Source organism: Triticum aestivum, chromosome 6B (assembly GCF_018294505.1).
Source record: "Triticum aestivum cultivar Chinese Spring chromosome 6B, IWGSC CS RefSeq v2.1, whole genome shotgun sequence".
NCBI classification, from domain to species: Eukaryota; Viridiplantae; Streptophyta; class Magnoliopsida; order Poales; family Poaceae; genus Triticum; species Triticum aestivum.
The window spans coordinates 635,262,031-635,277,972 of record NC_057810.1 but is presented as its reverse complement, the minus strand read 5'-3'; positions in this window follow the sequence as shown (position 1 = coordinate 635,277,972).

Genomic DNA, 15,942 nt, shown 5'->3' with positions numbered 1-15,942 from the left:
TTTGAGGCAACGTAGGCGTCAAACGAGGAAGCTTTCGCTGAAGGACAGCGCAAATGGGCCGGTCCACTTGGCCGGTCACCGCTTCTAAAAAAAGAGGGTTTTAGAAGGGAGCAACTAATTAACGAGCCCTCCTTCGGAAGCCCCGCACGGATCAGCGCCACTTGGCGCGCTCTCAGCCATTTGCTATGTGTCGCGCTCTGGGCACTTCTTTCGGATTTTTTTTCGCACGCGTTTTCGGCTTTTTAAACAGTTTTTTTCTGGGTTTTTTTGACGTTTTGGTTTTCTACCGGTCTTCCATAGCTTTTCGATAAAAAAAATCGAAAAAAATATATTTTTTGTGCAAAAAGACGCATTTTTTCGCGAGAGTCACGGTTTTGTTTTCGCGAGAGACACGGTTATGCTTTCGCGAGAGGCACGACCGTGCCTCTTGGAAACGAAAAAAAACATGTTTTCTGTTTTTTTTCTTTCGTGAGAGGCACGGTTTTGCTTCCACGAGAGGCACGGGCGTGCCTCTTTCGGAAAGGAAAAAAAAACGGGTTTTTTGTTTTTTTTTCTTTCGCGAGAGGCACGGTTTTGCTTCCGCGAGAGGCACGATTGTGCTTTCACGAGAGGCACGGACGTGCCTCTTTCGGAAAGGGAAAAATACGTTTTTTCTTTTTTTTCTTTTCGCGAGAGGCACGGTTGTGCTTTCGCTAGAGGCACGGTTGTGCTTTCGTGAGAGGCACTGGCGTGCCTCTTTCGGAAAGGAAAAAAACCATCGCGAGAGGCACGGTTTTGCTTTCACGAGAGGCACGGGCGTGTCTTTTTCAGAAAGGATAAAAACACGTTTTCTGTTTTTTTTTGCGAGAGGCACGATTGTGATTTCGTCAGAGGCACGGGTGTGCCTTTTTCGGAAAGGAAAAAAAACCCGTGTTCCCAGATTGGTTTTTTCGTCCGGTTTTTTCGTGAAAAAAGTTCGTCAAAACCTATCAACATGGGATCTAGTTTTGAAGATCTCGACGCGAGGAATCCAACGGCGAATGCGGTTCGAGATTTGGACGCACGGTTTAAGAGATAAAACGTTTTGAATAAATGAATCTACGAAAAAAGAGAAAACTCTCAGTTTGCGACAAGTGGCGAAGTTGGAGTAATCTCCGCAATGAGTACTCCTTAACTAGTGATTTCGGTTTTAGAAGCTAGTATATGTTATAAAATTGTGTTTTTTTAATTTCAAACATTTTCCTCAATTGGGAATAAAATTTTAAAAACATGAAAAATTATTAAAAATAAGACTAGTGGTTGGCGGCATGTTAGCTCCCATAGTTCTTGGTGTGGATGACTTTGTGTGCATCCTCGTGCTCCTCGGGCAAGTGTGAGCCAGTCCATTCAAAAGAACAACACCAATTCATATGGGTTGTCGGAATCGAACCTTATCCTCTTAATCCCTAAAATCGGCACCATGTACTTTTAAATTTTAGTCTTATCTCAACCTTCAACCAGTTCGGAGCAGAAAATAAGAATGCCGGCCGGAGTCACTCTCTGCTTTCAATGACCACACGGGTCTGCACCTATTACCTCGGTATTAAAATATAAGGTGTTTTTTACTTAGGCTAAAAAACATATTTTAATTTGGCACAAAGGTAGTAGTATATTCGTCTTTTCTCCCCAACCACCATCTCGCATGGTTGCGCCGTGCATCTCTGTCGCAAACTCGTTGTACAGCCACGCTGTGCAGGATCACGCCACGCTGGATCCGCACCTGTCTAGCCATGCACCATCACCGTAGTGCCCCGTCACCGCGGCACCCACACAGGGTCTGAATGGTGCAACCACTTATTTCGATCAACACATGGGCGCCGACCAAAAAGCCTACACATACGGAAATCTGATATGGAATGGTTCTACGTACTCCTCTTTGACCAACCAACACCCCAGATTTCAGCTGGTGGGACCTTTCCTCCCTAATCTTCTCCGGTATACCTGGCCATGGGCAGCCCGACTCGGCCTAGCCCGATCGCCATGGAAATATATTTTTTACTGTAGAAATATGTATGATGTGCTGCTAGGAAATTCGCCATCGCTTGCCCTCTAATGGCCTTCTGCGGCGCATACACAATGTCGAACTCAGTAAGGATGATGGCCCCATCTTGCCAATCTTCCTGTAAGCATTGGTCTTTTCATGAGATATTTAAGTGGGTGAACTTTGGAGATGAGGGTGACCCGATGTGCTATCATGTAGTATCGTAGCTTCTTGACAGCGAACACCAGTTCAAGGCAATGTTTTTCGATAGGAGAGTACGCATGTTCTGCTCCTACGAGCACATGACTGAGGTAATAGAGGGAATTCTCTTTCCCGTTTTCATTTTCTTGTGCCAATAGAGCCCCAAGAGATTCATCCAAGGCCGTGGTGTAGAGTATAAGCCCCTTCCCTGGTATCGGCGCAACTAGGACTGGCGGATTGAGGAGATAGCTTTTGATGCCATCTAGGGCTTGTTGGCAGTTTTCATCCCAAAAGAATGGAATGTCTTTTTTTGTTTTTCTTGTAAAAGGTTGGATTCTTCCTGCAAAATTGGCTATGAATCGCCTGATGTATGCCAGGCGCCCTTGAAGCGAACGCAGCTCCTTAAGGTTTTGAGGAGGAGGCATTTCGAGTATTGCCTTGATTTTACTCGGGTCGACTTCTATTCCCCGATGTCGAATGACAAACCCTAGGAATTTGCCTGACGAGACCATGAAGGCGCACTTCAACGGGTTTAACTTGAATGCATGTTGCCTTAGGCGGTCGAATACGATTCTAAGATGTTGAAGATGTTCTTCATAGGATACCGCCTTTACAACGGGATCATCTACATAGCACTCGACAATCTTATGTATTATCTCATCGAAGATCTTAGTCATGGCGCATTGATATGTAGCACCGGCATTTTTGAGACCTTTAGGCATAACCTTGTAACAATATATGTCTATTGGAGTGCGAAAGGCTGTGCTTTATCAAGGCAAGCTTCTCTTTCTTTCGCCAATGAAGTTCATATAAGTGTATAGAAAGCCTTCTTTTCACAACCATGCACAAACCAAAGTGCTGCTGAAACGTGAAATCCATGCACCAACAAGTTCCAGTTCATAAGCAATGAAAAAGCAGAGTATATGGGAGGATAGTGGCTAAACTATTCACTTGAGGAGAGTGGGAAGTGACTAGTCTGATAGGAGAAGAGTGGAAGTGCGATCTTTCGATCCAATCTACGTCGACTAAAATCCATGTCTCATGGCACGAGGGCCATTGCGAGTTGATGTTGCTGCTTTACCGTCATAGTCTGTCCTCAAGAGAGGCATCCATTCCTGGCCAGACAAAGTTCCTATTAGTTCTCTTATAGGCAGCTAGTATACCTGAATGGCCTCCGGTAGCTGTCCCATGCAGTTCTTGCGCTATCCTGGCTCTTGCATTTCCAGCAGTCCCCACATAAAGCCTCCCTTTTTTCCTTAATACCCCTTCCTCCTCTTCCCAACCATCTTGTCCTCTCGCTTCACTAATGCTCTTCTTAACTTCTTCAGCTAATTTTGATCCTTCGTAGCTTTGTTTCACTTCTCCTATCCAATCCGGCAACAACTTGCTCACAAGGGTGCAACCACTGAATTTGTAACGACACAATGATTTGAAAAGCAATCAAAAGATATGTAAAGAACACAGACAGTAAAGGTAGAAGATCATTTCCGGGTAGATAGGAGAGCTATTAAAATCCACAAACATGAATCAGAGTTTCGACTGGGTTCTCCAGATTTAACCAAAAGAAAACTTTTCTACAAATAAGAGAATTTCTCATTTTTTGGTTTATACCGAGCCAAAACATAGAATTTCCATTGAAGAAGGAAGTAAGGATGCTAGCCGGAGAATCAAGAAATAAATACTTCCCATTCCGATTCTTTTTTAGTTCCCAAGATAGAATTTCTTTGTTTTTGGCAAGAGCGGTGGGTGACAACGTGCAAGACTAGATAGGTTTGGCTTTGACCTGATCAATAGGAATAGGAGGAAGCATTGGAGAGGTACCAAATTGTTGGGGAACGTAGCAATAATTCAAAATTTTTTACGCATCACCAAGATCAATCTATGGAGATTCTAGCAACAAGAGAGGGAGAGGATGAGTGTATCTTCATACCCTTGAAGATCGCTATGTGGAAGCGTAACACGATTGGTGGAGTCGTACACGCAGTGATTTAGGTCGCGGTCGATTCCGATCTCAGCGCCGAACGGCCGGCGCCTCCGCGTTCAACACACGTACAGCCCGGGGACGTCCCCTCCTTCTTGATCCAGCAAGGGAAGAGGAGAAGTTGAGGTAAAACTCCAGTAGAACGACGACGTGGTGGCGATGGAGCTCGTGGTTCTTTGGCAGGGCTTCGCCAAGCACTACGGAGGAGGAGGAGGAGGTGTTGGAGGAGGGAGAGGGTTGCGCCAGGGGAAGGGTGTGGCTGCCCTCCCACCCCCTCATTATATATAGGGGGAAGGGGAGAGGGGGCCGACCCCTCTAAATGGATCTAGAGGAGGGGGGCGGCGGCCAGGGGAAACCCTAGATGGGTTTGGGCGCCCCCACCCCCTAGGAAATCCCCCCCCCCCCCAAGCCGGGAGGGGAGGTTGCCCTAGGGGTGGCGTCCCTACCTCTCCAAGTTACGTGAGATGGGGTGGGAGGGGCACTCAAACCCTTAGTGGGCTGATGTGCTCCCTTCCCTTGGCCCATAAGGCCCCCCAACACTTGCCGGGGCCTCCGAAACCCCTTTCGGACACGCTGGTCATCACCTGGTACCCCCATAACAATTCCGGACTCCAATACCCTTCGTCCAATATACCGATCTTCACCTCCGGACCATTCCGGAGCTCCTCTTCACGTCCGGGATCTCATCCGGGACTCCGAACAACCTTCGGTAACCACATACTATTTCCCATAACAACTCTAGCGTCACCGAACCTTAAGTGTGTAGACCCTACGGGTTCGGGAACCATGCATACATGACCAAGACATCTCTCCGGCCAATAACCAACAGCGGGATATGGATACCCATGTTGGCTCCCACATGTTCCACGATGATCTCATCGGATGAACCACGATGTCGGGGATTCAATCAATCCCGTATACAATTCCCTTTGTCCATCGGTATGTTACTTGCCCGAGAATCGATCGTCAGTATCCCAATACCTCGTTCAATCTCGTTACCGGCAAGTCACTTTACTCGTTCTGTAATGCATGATCCTGTGGCTAACTCATTAGCCACATTGAGCTCATTATTATGATGCATTACCGAGTGGGCCCAGAGATACCTCTCCGTCATACAGAGTGACAAATCCCAGTCTCGATTTGTGCCAACCCAACAGACACTTCCGGAGATACCTGTAGTGTACCTTTATAGCCACCTAGTTACGTTGTGATGTTTGGTACACCCAAAGCATTCCTACGGTATCTAGGAGTTGCACAATCTCATGGTCTAAGGAAATGGTACTTGACACTATAAAAGCTTTTAGCAAAAGAACTACATGATCTTGTGCTATGCTTAGGATTGGGTCTTGTCCATCACATCATTCTCCTAATGATGTGATCCCGTTATCAATGACATCCAATGTCCATGGTCAGGAAACCATAACCATCTATTGATCAACGAGCTAGTCAACTAGAGGCTCACTAGGGACATGTTGTGGTCTATGTATTCACACATGTATTATGGTTTCCAGTTAATACAATTATAGCATGAACAATAGACAATTATCATGAACAAGGAAATATAATAATAACCATTTTATTATTGCCTCTAGGGCATATTTCCAACAGTCTCCCACTTGCACTAGAGTCAATAATCTAGTTCACATCATTATGTGATTGTATTGAATCCAACACCCATGGTGTTTGATCATATCTCGCTTGTGAGAGAGGTTCATTAGTCAACGGGTCTGAACCTTTCAGATCCGTGTGTGCTTTACAAATATCTATGTCATCTTGTAGAAGGAGCTACCAGGCGCTACTTGGAGCTATTCCAAATAACTGCTCTACTATACGACTTCGGTTTACTACTCAGAGTCATCCGGATTAGTGTCAAAGTTTGCATCGACGTAACCCTTTACGACGAACTCTTTTACCACCTCCATAATCGAGAAAATTCCTTAGTCCACTAGTTACTAAGGTTAAGTTTGACCGCTATCATGTGATCCATTCCTCGATCACTCTTGTACCCCTTGACTGACTCATGGCAAGGCACACTTCAGGTGCGGTACTCAACATAGCATACTGTAGAGCCTACGTCTAAAGCATAGGGGACGACCTTCGTCCTTTCTCTCTCTTCTGCCGTGGTCAAGTCTTGAGTCTTACTCAATATTCACACCTTATAACACAGCCAAGAACTCCTTTGCTGATCTATTTTGAACTCCTTCAAAATCTTGTCACGGTATGTATTCATTTGAAAGTACTATTAAGCGTTTTTTGATCTATCCTTATAGATCTTGATGCTCAATGTTCAAGTAGCTTAATCTAGGTTTTCCATTGAAAAACACTTTTCAAATAACCCTATATGCTTTCCAGAAATTCTAAAGCATTTCTAATCAACAATATGTTAACAACATATACTCATCAGAAATTCTATAGTGATCCCACTCACTTCTTTGGAAATACAAGTTTCTCATAAACTTTGTATAAACCCAAAATATTTGATCATCTCATCAAAGCGTATATTCCATCTCTGAGATGCTTACTCCAGTCCTTAGAAGGATTCCTGGAGCTTTGCATACTTGTTAGCATCTTTCAGGATTGACAAAACCTTCTAGTTGTATCACATACAACCTTTCCTCAAGAAAATCGTCGAGAAAACAATGTTTTGACATCCTATTTGCAAGACTTCATAAATAATGCAGTAACTGCTAATATAATTCCAACAGACTGTTAGCATCGCTACGAGTGAGAAAGTCTCATCGTAGTCAACTCCTTGAACTTGTCAGAAAACATCTTAGCGACAAGTCGAGCTTTCTTAATGCTGACACTTACCATCATTGTCCGTCTTCCTTTTAAAATCCATCTATACTCAACAGCCTTACAACCATCGAGTAGTTCTTCCAAAGTCTATACTTTGTTTTCATACATGGATCCTCTCTCGGATTTTATGGCCTCGGGCCATTCGTCGGAATCCGGGCCCACCATCGCTTCTCCATAGCTCGTAGGTTCATTGTTATCTAGCAACATGACCTCTAAGACAAGATTACGTACCACTCTGAAGTAATACGCATCCTTGTCGACCTACGAGGTTTGGTAGTGACTTGATCTGAAGTTTCATGATCACTATCATCAGCTTCCACTTCAATTGGTGTAGGCGCCATAGGAACAACTTCCTATGCCCTGCTACACACTAGTTGAAGTGATGGTTCAATAACCTCATCAAGTCTCCACCATCCTCCCACTCAATTCTTTCAAGAGAAACTATTCCTCGAGAAAGGACCCGTTTCTGGAAACAATCACTTTTGCTTCCGGATCTGAATTAGGAGGTATACCCAACTGTTTTTGGGTGTCCTATGAAGATGCATTTTATCCGCTTTGGGTTCGAGCTTATCAGCCTGAAACTTTTTCACATAAGCGTCGCAGCCCCAAACTTTTAAGAAATGACAGCTTAGGTTTATCTAAACCATAGTTCATACGGTGTAATCTTAATGGAATTGTGTGGTGCCCTATTAAAGTGAATGCGGCTATCTCTAATGCCTAACCCATAAACGATAGTGGTAATTCGATAAGAGACATCATGGTATGCACCATATCCAATAGGATACAGTTATGATGTTCGGACACACCATCACACTATGGTGTTCCAGGCTGTATTAGTTGTGAAACAATTTCCACAGTGTCTTAATTGCGTGCCAAACTCGTAACTCAGATATTCATCTCTACGATCATATCATAGACATTTTATCCTCTTGTCACGACGATCTTCAACTTCACTCTGAAATTACTTGAACCTTTCAATAATTCAGATTTGTGTTTCATCAAGTAAATATACTTAGCATCTACTCAAATCATCTGTGAAGTAAGAACATAACGACATCCACTGCGTGCCTCAGCACTCATTGGATTGCACACATCAAATGTATTACTTCCAACAAGTTGCTCTCTTGTTTCATCTTACTGAAAAACGAGGCCTTTCAGTCATCTTGCCCATGTGGTATGATTTTCATGTCTCAAGTGATTCAAAATCAAGTGAGTCCAAACGATCCATCTGTATGGAGTTTCTTCATGCATATATACCAATAGACATGGTTCGCATGTCTCAATCTTTTCAAAAACAAGTGAGTCCAAAGATCCATCAACATGGAGCTTCCTCATGAGTTTTATACCAATATGACTCAAACGGCAGTGCCACAAGTATGTGGTACTATCATTACTATCTTATATCTTTTGGCATGAACATGTGTATCACTATGATCGAGATTCAATAAACCATTCATTTTAGGTGCAAGACCATTGAAGGTATTATTCAAATAAACAGAGCAACCATTATTCTCCTTAAATGAATAACCGTATTGCGATAAACATAATCCAATCATGTCTATGTTCAACACAAACACCAAATAACAATAATTTAGGTTTAGCACCAATCCCGACGGTAGAGGGAGCATGCGATGCTTGATCACATCAACCTTGGAAACCTTCCAACACATATCGTCATCTCACCTTTAGCTAGTCTCCGTTTATTCTGCATCTTTTATTTCGAGTTACTAACACTTAGCAATCGAACCAGTATTTAAATACCCTAGTGATACTAGGAGTACTAGTAAAGTACACATCATAATGTATATCCAATATACTTATGTCGACCTTGCCAGCCTTCTCATTTACCAAGTATCTAGGGTAGTTTTGCTTCAGTGACTGTTCCCTCATTACAGAAGCACTTAGTCTCGGGTTTGGGTTCAACCCTGGGTTTCTTCACTAGAGCAGCAACTGATTTGTCGTTTCATGAAGTATCCCTTATTCCCTTGCCCTTCTTGAAACTAGTGGTTTTACTAACCATCAACAATTGATGCTCCTACTTGATTTCTACTTTCGCGGTGTCAAACATCGTGAATTGCTCAAGGATCATCATGTCTATCCCTGATATGTTATAGTTCATCATGAAGCTCTAATAGCTTGGTGGCAGTGACTATGGAGAACCATCACTATCTCATCTGGAAGATTAACTTCCACTCGATTCAAGTGATTGTAGTACTCAGACAATCTGAGCACATGCTCAATGATTGAGCTTTTCTCCCTTATTTTGTAGGTTAAGAAACTTGTCGGAGGTCTCATACCTCTTGACATGGGCACGAGCCTGAAATCCTGATTTCAGCTCTTGGAACATCTCATATGTTCTGCGACGTTTCAAAAAATGTCTTCGGTGCCTCAATTCTAAACCGTTTAACATTACGCATTGAACTATCACGTAGTCATCAAAACGTGTATGTCAGATGTTCGCAACATCCACAAACGACGCTCGAGGTCCAGCACACCGAGCGGTGCACTAAGGACATAAGCCTTCTGTGCAGCAATGAGGACAATCCTCAGTATATGGACCCAGTCCGCATAATTGCTACCATCAACTTTCAACTAAATTTTCTCTAGGAACATATCTTAAAACAGTAGAACTAAAGCATAGGCTACGACATAATTTGCAAAGACCTTTTGACTATTTTCATGATAATTAACTTCATCTGATTATTTAATGAACTCCCACTTAGATAGACATCCCTCTAGTCATCTAAGTGATACATGATCCGAGTCAACTAGGCCATGTCCAATCATCACGTGAGATGGACTAGTCATCATCGATGAACATCTTCATGTTGATCGCATCTGCTATATGACTCATGTTCGACCTTTCGGTCTCTTGTGTTCCGAGGCCATGTCTGTACATGCTAGGCTCGTCAAGTCAACCTAAGTGTTTTGCATGTGTAAATCTGGCTTACACCCGTTGTATGCGAACGTTAGAATCTATGACACCCGACCATCACGTGGTGCTTCGAAACAACGAACCTTTGCAACGGTGCACAGTTAGGGGGAACACTTTCTTGAAATTTTATGAGGGATCATCTTATTTATGCTACCGTCGTTCTAAGCAAATAAGATGCAAAAACATGATAAACATCTCATGCAATCAAATAGTGACATGATATGGCCAATATCATTTTGCTCCTTTTGATCTCCATCTTCGGGGCGCCATGATCATTATCGTCACCGGCATGACACCATGATCTCCATCATCATGATCTCCATCATCGTGTCTTCATGAAGTTGCCTCGCCAACTATTACTTCTACTACTATGGCTAATGGTTTAGCAATAAAGCAAAGTAATTACATGGCATTATTTGATGACACACAGGTCATACAATAAATTAAGACAACTCCTATGGCTCCTGCCAGTTTTCATACTCATCGACATGCAAGTCGTGATTCCTATTACAAGAACATGATCAATCTCATACATCACATATATTTAATTCATCACATCCTTTGGCCATATCACATCACACGACATATGCTGCAAAAACAAGTTAGACGTCCTCTAATTGTTGTTGCATGTTTTTTACGTGGCTGCTATAGGTTTCTAGTAAGAACGTTTCTTACCTACGCCAAAACCACAACGTGATATGCCAATTGCTATTTACCCTTCATAAGGACCCTTTTCATTGAATCCGATCCGACTAAAGTGGGAGAGACAGACACCCGCTAGCCACCTTATGCAACTAGTGCATGTCAGTCGGTGGAACTTGTCTCATGTAAGCGTACGTGTAAGGTCGGTTCGGGCCGCTTCATCCCACGATGCCACGGAATCAAGATAAGACTAGCAGTGGCAAGTAAATTGACAAAATCGACGCCCACAACAACTTGTGTTCTACTCGTGCATAGAAACTACGCATAGACCTAGCTCATGATGCCACTATTGGGAACATAGCAATAATTCAAAATTTTCTATGCATCACCAAGATCAATCTATGGAGATTCTAGCAACAAGAGAGGGAGGGGATGAGTGTATATTCATACCCTTGAAGATCGCGATGCGTAAGCATTATAAGAACGCGGTTGGTGGAGTCATACACGCCGCGATTCAGATCACGGTCGATTCCGATCTCAGCACCGAACGGAAGGCACCTCTGTGTTCAACACACGTACAGCCCGGGGACGTCTCCTCCTTCTTGATCCAGCAAGGGGAGAGGAGAAGTTGAGGTAAAACTCCAGCAGCACGACGGCGTGGTGGCGATGGAGCTCATGGTTCTCCGGAAGGTCTTCGCTAAGCACTACAGAGGAGGAGGAGGTGTTGGAGGAGGGAGAGGGCTGCGCCAGGGGAAGGGTGTGGCTGCCCTCCCACCCCCTCACTATATATAGGGGGAAGGGGATAGGGGGTCGGCCCCTCTAGATGGATCTATAGGAGGTGGGCAGCAACCAGGGGAAACCCTAGCTGGGTTTGGGCGCCCTCAGCCCCTAGGAAACTTGCCCCCAAGCCGGGAGGGGAGGCTGCCCTAGGGGTGGTGCCCCTAGCTCTCCAGGTTACGGGAAATGGGGTGGGAGGGGCGCCCATCCCCTTAGTGGGCTGATGTGCCCCCTCCCCTTGGCCCATAAGGCCCCCCAACATTTGTCGGGGCCTCTGAAACCCCTTTCGGACACGCTGGTCATCACCTGGTACCCCCAGAACAATTCCAGACTCCAATACCCTTCGTCCAATATACCGATCTTCACCTCCGGACCATTCCGGAGCTCCTTGTCACGTCCGGGATCTCATCCGGGACTCCGAACAACCTTCGGTAACCACATACTATTTCCCATAACAACTCTAGCATCACCAAACCTTAAGTGTGTAGACCCTACGGGTTCGGGAACCATGCATACATGACCGAGACATCTCTCCGGCCAATAACCAATAGCGGGATCTGGATACCCATGTTGGCTCCCACATGTTCCATGATGATCTCATCGGATGAACCATGATGTCGGGGATTCAATCAATCCCGTATACAATTCCCTTTGTCCATCGGTATGTTACTAGCCCGAGATTCGATCGTCAGTATCCCAATACCTCGTTCAATCTCGTTACCGGCAAGTCACTTTACTCGTTCCATAATGCATGATCCCGTGGCTAACTCATTAGCCACATTGAGCTCATTATGATGATGCATTACCGAGTGGGCCCAGAGATACCTCCCCGTCATACGGAGTGACAAATCCCAGTCTCAATTCGTGCCAACCCAACAGACACTTTCGGAGATACCTGTAGTGTACCTTTATAGCCACCCAGTTACGTTGTGATGTTTGGTACACCCAAAGCATTCCTACGGTATCTGGGAGTTGCACAATCTCATGGTCTAAGGAAATGATAATTGACATTATAAAAGCTTTTAGCAAACGAACTACACGATCTTGTGCTATGCTTATGATTGGGTCTTGTCCATCACATCATTCTCCTAATGATGTGATCCCGTTATCAATGACATCCAATGTCCATGGTCAGGAAACCATAACCATCTATTGATCAACGAGCTAGTCAACTAGAGGCTCACTAGGGACATGTTGTGGTCTATGTATTCACACATGTATTACGGTTTCCAGTTAATACAATTATAGCATGAACAATAGACAATTATCATGAACAAGGAAATATAATAATAACCAATTTATTATTGCCTCTAGGGCATATTTCCAACACAAATGACTGAAGAGGGGAACCCATCTGACCACATGTAGAGCTAGCCCATATGTAAATTCAAGAGAATTTCTTCATCTTCCAAAGTATGTGAGTGAGGTAAAAATTCCATGGATCAATCTCATCACTCACATCCAACAACTAGTGAAAGATGTAATGATGAAGCTATAGGAGAAGAAAAAACGTTAGTTTTGATTGGTAATCTTGAGTTGTCATCTGTTGAAAGAGAGTAACTTGCTGGATGGAGAGCAGCTAGGAGAATAAAGTTCATCTTTACCCCATCTTTCATTCCAACTCTATTTTCTTGTGTGCGATCCTTCTTTCTAGTTTGGAATCCAAGAAGCTCAATGGGCTAGTTTCAAGCTCGATCAGACACGAAATCTGGTATAGCCACCAGCCTAGATAGAATGGGCGGGGGAAGAAAAACTAGGAGTGCGCCACATTCAAGAGGGTTGTCAAAGGCCCTCTCAATAGAGCTATTTTGTCATTGAATCGATGGAGGGAAGACTCCTTCGGTAGGTGCCCCCGACTCTTCCAGTTTCTGGGTGGGATCTTACGGCTTAATCTCTGATTGCGCAGGATTTATCTTTGTTTGGTAACCTCAGACCCTGAACCAGGAGTTGGAAGCGCCTTTGCCAGACTTTCCAATTGAACATGATGCGAGCGATGCAACTCAGCAAGGAGAATGCTGAACCCTGGTGCTACACTACAGCAGAAGATTTGACAGTTTACCATGGCTTGATGTTCTAGTAGTCATGCTAAAGCCATTGATAGCTACTTCGCTTCCAGAGCTAAGTAGAAAGACTTTGTGGATGAATCCACAACTGATGGTGCTTTAGCTTGATCTGATCCCTAGAAGGAAGAGTTTTGGGCTTAAGGCATAGTTGCTCTATTGCGGCTACCCTGGCTATGTCATCCGATGTTGTTCACAAAGCGGCTCTTACTATAGACCCGGCTATCTCCGAGTTGAAATTGAACCCAGCCCCGGGTTTCCGTCCATCAATCCAGAGCTCAAGACAACCGTGATACTTAAATCGCTCAAATAGCCACCTTAGACGGACACAACCATTAGAAGAAGAAACTGAAACTTGATGGAGTACCCTAAACCAGAGATCCTCGACAAAGAAAGTCTCGATTCGAGGAACTATCAATAGAGGAACGAAAACCACAGGGTATGAAATTTTGGTAGGGTTGGCAGGGAAAGTCCAACTGAAACTTTCTTTGATTACCTTTATTCTCCAACTGGCCCAGAGATTGCATTTGCCCTTAATCGGTAACCTCTGAATCCTTCGTTTAGACCCTCTCTATTGGTATTGGCATTGGCTCGAGAGCAAGGACCTTATTTGATCGCTTAAAACTTGATGGAGGGAAACTCACTCGCTCGAGATATGCTTAAGCTAGCTCAGGAAGAGTACTAATTTTATATGCCTTAAAGAGGGGATTCAGAGAGTAGCCTTTTACTAGGGCTTAAGTGACTCGTTTCATATTGCTTACTATGGTCTGGACAGTGAGGAAGGTGAGTTGGAAGATATACCTAATGTCAAATGAGACTTTCTCCTCACCAAATTGAAGCGTGAGCTTAGCATCTTTCACATCGATGACAGCCCCTGCAGTAGCTAGAAAAGGTCTCCCCAAAAAATAATAATAGGAAAGCTCTTATCCTACATCTCCAAGACAACAAAATCAACTGGAAATGCGAAGTTACCAACTATCGCAGGGATATCACCCAAAATGTATGCCGGATCCTAATGAGCAAGGTGGAGAGTGATGTTAGTCGGCCGTACATCACCCAATGGTAGTGGCTCGTAGACAGTGAAGAGAATCACAGTAGACCCGAGACCACATAAAGCATGGAAAGTTTGACTTCCTATCAAGCTTGGAATACTGAAACTGGCAGTCTCATCTAAGTTGAGAGGTAGCTTATTTGAACGAGTGCACTACATTCCTTAGTAAGAGTAACCAGTTCTGGCTCGTTAATGTTTCGCTTCTTTGCGAGCTTGTCCTTAAAGAACTGTGTATACATCGGCACCTGTAAGACACCATCAAGGATGGGGGTGGTAATCTGCATATCTGTCATCATATCCAGAAACTTTGCAATCTGCTTGTCTTCAGTTGACTTCACAAACCGTTTTGGAAATGGCAGCTTCGGGTTGACAGGTGAAGCAGATTGATGATGGATCATTAGGAGCAATAGCTGCTAGTGTAGAAGAACTAGGCTGTGTAGCAGAAGTAGTGGACTGTTGAGGTCCCTGCGGAGAAGGTATTGGGCCGGCTAGGGTAGAAGGCAGGTGGTACATACAACGCTGGCATTGGGGAAGAGGACCGGTTGTAGTCTTACCACTCAGACTAGTAAAGGCTCCACGTGGGTGAACTTCAGGTTGAGGTGGAAGTCTCCCTTGTAGATGGTTGTGAGGCTACCATACGAGTGGTCAATGTTTGCATAGAAGAATCCTTATACCCAATATTGCCACTCCTTTTAGAATACCTGTCTACACCTACATCAGCAAGATGTAGTTTTATTAAGTCGGCTTCCATTCCTTATTCGGAAGGCGTTGGATACTTGATATACGCTATGCTATGTACTTGGCCCACCATTGCGCATGCTGTTTTAGGACTCATATTTTGATCCTTATTTAGGGAAAGCTCATATCCATCAAAAACCAATCAAAGTCCACCTTTATCCTGAGCATCTGTTGTTTGCCCCGATTGAAGATCCGACACGACACCCTCTCTTCCATCTACGACTTCCTAACCAGATCCGTTTACCCCTGCTTGAAAAAGTGCCATTCGTAGTTCGGGGTTTCCTAGTCCCAGGTTTATTCGTAACCGACTCCCTATCCAGGTATTCCTCCTCAACAGCTATCTTTGTTTGACGGTGTTCGTTGCTAATGCAATAGTAATATATGCTTGCTTTCTTCTTGTTCGCATATCCATATCGAAAACTCTTCTTTCGTAGGCACATTTACTTCAATTCAACTACTTCATTGATGAATCAATTTGAGGAAATTCAAAAATACCTTGCTCGCCTTCGCAACTGCCTTCTTTTCTGTGCCTTCCTAGTTTGCCAACCCTATGTTTGATTGCGAGTTCCGGCGGGGTGAGTACCTGGACGGACAAGGGGTTCCTTTTCGATTTCCATTTTAGAGCTTCTCTCTAGTTCAAATATATAGAACTTCCTTCTTAGAAATGGAATACCTTCACCTTAGAAGGGTGTTCTTCCTACTAGTGAAACCAAATCTGCCTTTTTTGGCTAAGCCGATTCCAATGATCGGACGGACAAT